This window comes from Aptenodytes forsteri, unplaced genomic scaffold (genome assembly GCF_000699145.1).
Source record: "Aptenodytes forsteri isolate BGI_AS27 unplaced genomic scaffold, ASM69914v1 Scaffold390, whole genome shotgun sequence".
Taxonomy (NCBI): domain Eukaryota; kingdom Metazoa; phylum Chordata; class Aves; order Sphenisciformes; family Spheniscidae; genus Aptenodytes; species Aptenodytes forsteri.
The window spans coordinates 204,532-210,862 of NW_008795631.1; positions in this window are offsets into that span (position 1 = coordinate 204,532).

Consider the following 6,331-nt stretch of genomic DNA (forward strand, 5'->3'; position numbering starts at 1 on the left):
GAGGAGGAAGGCGCTGGGATGGAGGAGGAAGGCACTGGGATGGAGGAGGAAGGCGCTGGGATGGAGGAAGGAGGCCCTGGGATGGAGGAAGAAGGCCCTGGGATGGAGGAGGAAGGCGCTGGGATGAGGAGGAAGGCGCTGGGATGGAGGGGAGGCCGGGAAAGCTGCTCACGTTGGTTCGGTGTAGAAGGGCAAGTGCTGCCTGGCTCCCGCGCTCGGTTCCTGCGGAGCAGGCTCGGCGCGCCAGGCTGCTCGTGCCAGAGCGAAGGAAGGGCTCGGATACCTGAATTAAACCTTCTTCTTTCAAAAGGTGGATGCTGTCCTGAAGGTTTGGCTTCCGTACGGTTCGGGCGCGGGCACCAGCTGGGCTCCGCTGGTCCCTGTCCCTGTGTCCTGTCCCTGATGGGAGCTGCTCCGAAGTGCCCTCCTGGAAGCAAGCCAGCCGTGGCAGGCGAAGCATCAGCGGGGAAGCAGCCCTCGGATGCAGGACCAGCTTGGAGGTGTCCAGGGAAGGAGCTGCCTGCTGCTCTCCCCCTCTGCAGCACGGAACGATACGGTCCTCTTCATTACGGATAAGTTACAAATTTTTCCAGCTTCCAGCAGATTTTTCCTGGTGGGTTGTCTGCTTATTTTTCCTTACTCTTAAAGCACCGACTGTAATGATTAATCACCGCTTGCTCTGCACGTTACACTTCCTCATCAGCCCCAGCGAGTTGACAAGAGCGATGGCAGCTGCGGAACGTCCAGAGTCGGAGCTCAGCCCGTTTCGCTTTTCGCTGAGCTAATTAGCGCCTGGTTTTATGGTTTTCAGTTGGCCCATTAAACCCGCTACCTTCAAACAAATATTTCAAAATCTACGGCATCGGGAAAACATACTGGGAAGGATCTTTCTCTTTTTTTGTTTTTTTTTGGGGGGGGGCAGGCAGTGGAGACTTCTCCTGCCTGTCTGCCTGGTGTGAAATCTTTCTGTGAGGGGGTCCCGCGTCTCTTGAGTCCAGTGAGAAAAGCCAGGGTGAAATGCAAGGCCTGGAAGCTTTAAGCAAGAGAAATGCAACATGGAAATGGTTTGCATGGGGCGAGGCTCACTGGATGTGCCCCAGTCTGGTGTTAGACAAACTGAGACCAGAAGTAAGGGGTGAAAATATATATATATATATATATTTTTTAAATCGTAAGAGTAATGAACCATAGAAACAGCTGACCAAAAGGCAAGGAGGGTCTTCCATGCCTTAGCAGCTGCATGTTTCCTTCTCAAATACCCGTCCTAGCTCAGGCGGTGGCTGTTGATGAGGCTGGGTGGGGGATTTGGGGTAATGAACACCATAGAAAGCTGACCAAAAGGCAAGGAGGGTCTTCCATGCCTTAGCAGCTGCATGTTTCCTTCTCAAATACCCGTCCTAGCTCAGGCGGTGGCTGTTGATGAGGCTGGCTGGGTAATTGCGCCGGGACTCTGCTGGAGCAGGGAGATGTGATGGCATCCGCTGGCTTTGAAGTCCGTGAAACCGCCCGGAGGCTTGCACCCTGCTGACCTTCAGGGAGATAAATGAGGAGCCGCTCTGCAAGGAGCCGTTTAAACCCTCTGCTTCTCGCCCCTTAGAGACGAGCAGCGGGAACTTTCCCTCAGCTGCTTTTGCTCCAGAAAACCCAGTGTGGTGGGCTGGATTTTTCCTTTCTTGGATTAATAGCGCCTGGATGATGAATGGGGCTGGTGGAGCAGGGCTTTCTGCCTAGACGCGCTTCGTGGCTCTCGGATGCAGGCGTCGTCCGAGGGGGTTGTTTGCTGCTGCTTCTCTAGTTGGAAATCCATTTCGCCCCCATTTTCCTCCCCAAAAAGAACGGCAAGCGATGCTTCAGACAACTCAGAGTTGCATCAGTGGTGTTGGGTTGGGCAGGACAAGGGAGACACCGGGCGTACCTGACACGCGGGAGCTGCTCAGCTGCTCAGGACCTTTGGGTCGTGTTTGCGGTCCCCGGTCCCAGCCCCACAGCACCCCGCGTCTCTGTGGATGTTCAGCCCTGCCTTCCCGCTGCTCTCTCGGCTCCTTCCCTTCTGTCCTGACAGCAGAGCCGTCGTGCCATAATTTACTTACGTGCTTCAGTCGCTGAGACCTCGTTTGCCTCCACTCAGCCAGTAGAGCTTGAAAATCCTATTACTCTTTTCCGTGTGCGCGTGTTCCCGTCCCCCCCCATGCCCCGCTGTGGGTTTCTGCCCTCTGGGTGCCCTCCTGGGGCTGGTACTCGGGTCTGGTACCACCAGCATTTTCGTGGTGTCCTGGCACAGCTTCCCCGGGACGCGGAGATGTTACGAATACGCAAATCCCGCAAAATCAGCGCGGCGCGTTTCAGCCCCCTTAACGAGCGAAGAGTAAATAAACCCGGTGGTGTGCGAGGTGGGAAATGACTTTCCTCCAGCTGGCTGGGAGCAAAGGTGCCAGGCTCCCTCTTGAGCAGAGGGACGCAGCCCTCCGAGCCCCGTTAACCACCCAGCGCAGCCTGGCAGGGAGCTGCCTACACCTGCCTGCACCGTCCCACCCCGGCTGTAGCCCTCGCCGATGCTCGGCTGCATCCCAAGGCTCCGAGGTTTCCATGGCAACTCCCCGAGCATCCACGCTGCTGCTGCTGCTGCTGCTGCTGCTGCTTCTGCGGAGAGCCGTGGGGCCCTCAGCAGCGTTGCCTCCTCTGCCTGCCCTGCCTGTGCTCAGGGAGGGCTCAGCAGCTCGTCCACATACCCAAACGTGCGTGTGTGTGTGTGTATGTATATATAATAAATATTATAGAATATATAATAAATATTGTATTTATTATATGAATATTTATATGTTTTTATAAATAGAAAATATTCATATAATAAATCAAATACTGTTTTTATAGACGATGTATACAAAATATATCTGGTGCTTATATATTCTGTGCAACTCGGGACGGCGCCCTAGGAAGGTGGACGGGGGGGATTTTGGCTGCGGTGCTTGGGCATCACGAGGATGCGATGCTCAGGGATATCCAAAGGACCGCAGCTGGAGGCTCCGGGGACCAGGGCTTCGACGCGGCGGGGCGCCGTGCCTTTTGCGTTAGTTGGCCCAGGTACTTGTGCACATTCAAGCGTGCGAGGACGCGTGCGTGGCTCCGGCAAACGGTGCGTGGGGTGATTTTCTGCACGTCTCATTCCTCCCTGCGACTCGGATCTCTAAACCCACCGCTCCCATTAGGATGCTTGGCCCATCTCTGCTTCCTACCGGCTCTTCTGCCCCTCATTGGCGTTGATAAATAAGAAAGAGCTGGCAATTAGCTCGCAGCGAGCCTGCAGCGAGGCACCCGAGCCCTTTATTCGGAGCTGCGTGTGCGAACGAGACTCGGTCTGGCGCAAAAACTTGAAACCAGCCACCTGGCTTCGCAGGCAGAGCCGAGCCCCTCTCCTGCTGAATGGCACTCAAAGGCAGATGATGACCATTATCCCAATCCATAGCAGCAAATGATGCATTTCCAGCCCTCCAAGTGCAGCCACAATTAATCAGAGTCTATTTATGGCAGGCTATTCATCAAAAGGGAAGAAATCATCAACATTGTAATGGGAGGCTTTAATGTCCACGCATTCAGAAGCAAATCTCAGCAAGCTGCTTCCAATCTGCGCAAACATCTCCCTGCCGTGGAGTGGGAATACATTTCCATATTAATGACCTGAGGGGCTTTTATTACTTCCAGGGAATGTGCTGCTAATGCAGAATGAGTGCGCTCGCTCCGTCAGGATGAGGCCCTGGGTGGGCAAAAGCAGCGTGGCTTTGAATTTGGGCGGGTCTCTTTGCCTGTCCCCTTGTCCCCCGCCGTTGCGTGAATTTAAGGACTTTTCAGCAATGCCAGAGGCGTGTTTTCAGCTTGGGCCGTTGGTCTGGTTCATGATCTGATCGTATTGACCACCGCGAACGCCTAGATGGGGTAAAAAACCAAAGTCATGCTCTTCCTTCTCCGTTAACGCAGCGGCTGCCTCAGTTGAGTTGGTGGATGGATTTACCTGTTTGCTGGGTTTGGGCAGGAATAACGTTGCTCGTGAGGCTTCCGCTTCCTCGCATCTCCTCTTGGGAGGGCAAGCTGTTGTGCAAGGGGGTGTTTTAGCTTAGAATCGTAGAATCATAGAATAGTTTGGGTTGGAAGGGACCTTTATAGGTCGTCTAGTCCAACAACCCCCCCCCCCCGGCAATAAGCAGGGACATCTTCGACCCGATCAGGTTGCTCTCGGCGGTTTGCTCGTGGATACTGGTGTTCGAGAGGCAGGGGTGGAGAGCCGTGTTGCTTTCGGAGGAGGAGGTGGCAGGATTTGTGATCCCCAGGCTGTTTTGGGAGTAACGGTCCGTTCCTCCCTACCCAGCATCTCCAGGGGGTTATTTGGCAGGGAATTCCCTTCCCTCCTTGCTTTCTGCTGTTCAGTGGAGGCATCCAAGTCTCAGCAGTTTTCGACTGAATGAAGGGGGTAAAAATCCTTTGCTTTTTTCTGCTTATTTATTATGCAAAGTCCTGGAAGAGCCAGAGCAGAAGGAAGGGGCCCCTTGTGCACGGATAACAAAATTACCCAGGCATCAAGGCTTCCCACCGGGACCACTTGCCGGCAAAAAAGCGTGGGTTTTTTTTTAATCCCTCTCCAGCAGTTGTAAATTTGCAAAGCAGGAGCCAGGTTGCGGCCCTCGGGGAAACCTTAATTTGAACAAAGCAGCTCTGATGATTTCTGGGGACGGACAAGGAAACCTGGGAATTACTTAAAAGCTTCAGGGCCGGGTGGGGTTTACATCTTCTGGGACACGCAAGGCTGAAAACTGAATGTGCGGTGCTGGACCGTGCAGCAGAGAGGGGGGGGGGTCGGGCAGCGCTGTTGTGCTCCTTAGGATGAACTAGTTCCCTCTTCTTCCTCTCCGACTTCATCTCTTCTGGAGCATCCCTGGTGCTGTGAGGTCTTTCCTGGGACTGCGTCTGTCTGCTCTTGCTCCCTTTTTATCTTCACGGAAGCATCTGCTCCTGTTTGCCAGGAGCTTGCAGCGAAGGAGAATGCTCTCGGGCCAAGCAGAAGCATCTGCCATCGATCGGGTCCCGCTCAGGGACGCAGCTCTGCATCTTGGTTGTTCGGGGAGCAGGGGCTGCTCTCCAGATGAGCGTTATCCAGGGACACCGGAGACCACCCGAGGGGCAGACAGACCAGACGGAGACACCCTTCCAGCCGGGGTTGGTCTCTCTGCGCTGCGTTGGAGCTGGCTCTCCCAACCCCTTGTGCACCGGCGGAGAGAAACCGGCACTTCTAGGCGATCCAGCGGGTTTATGTGAGTGTCCTCGAGAGGACCTGGGACCTTACTCCTATAAACAAGCCTTGTGGTCTCCTTTTGGAGCGGCTACGTCTGGAGGAGGGGCCGCATCATTCATTCTGGTGTAACAGGGCTTGATGTAGAAACTACCAGATGATTTACAGTCCTCGCCATCAATGATCCTATTCGGCCTCTGCAGAGACCCTGAGTGGTGCTTGCTTCAAACTTTTAATCGAGGGTTTGTCCCGCGGTGAAGGGAGCCCCCGAGGTCCCCGCTGAACGGACCAGGTGGGTGCGAAGGACGCTGAGGGTGAGACCGATGGGGTCTGCAGGGCTGAGAGGTTCAGGCAAAGTGAGGGGATAAACCCGACGGAGGTTTGCAGCCAGAGAAACGCCCTTCCCCTCTGCTCCCAGCTTCGTCCTCCTCGTATTGCCCGGCCACGTTGGCAGGACAGCTCGAGCTGTCCTCCGTGTCCTGCTCCCCGGTGCTACGGGTGGGCGCGGAGCAGGCGGACGGACGGGCAGAGCCGGATCGCAGGGCAGCTCAAGGCGAGCCCAGCCTCTTCTCGTTCCTTCTCCCTGCCCTCCTTCCCATGCCGTCCCCATTTACCCTTCTCCGCAGTCATCGTTCTCGATGGTCTTTGCTTCCAACCCGCTTCCCGCTGCCCGTTTCCACTCTCTTCTGCTGGGTTTTGCTCCGTGCCCCCATCCCAGGTCTGATGATATTACGATGGCTTCGGCTTTGGCACTCTCCGAATCCTCCTTAATCGTCTGCGGTTCGCTGCCTGGCATTGCAGATTGAAACAGCAATTTTTTTAACTCTTTTTTTTTTATTATTATTTTTTTGGTTGCTGTTGTGCCAAACAGCAGGAACGCAATTAGCAGCAGCGTTAACGGAGCAATTTGGAGCTGGTCCCCCTCTGCTATGCCCTCCTGTGCCGTGGCTTTTTTTTTTCCTCACCTCTCTCCCTTTTCTCACTTTCAGCAGCAAAATAACCCCGTGAGTTGAGAGGCTGCGCCCCCCCCCCCCCCCCCCCCCGTCCACCACA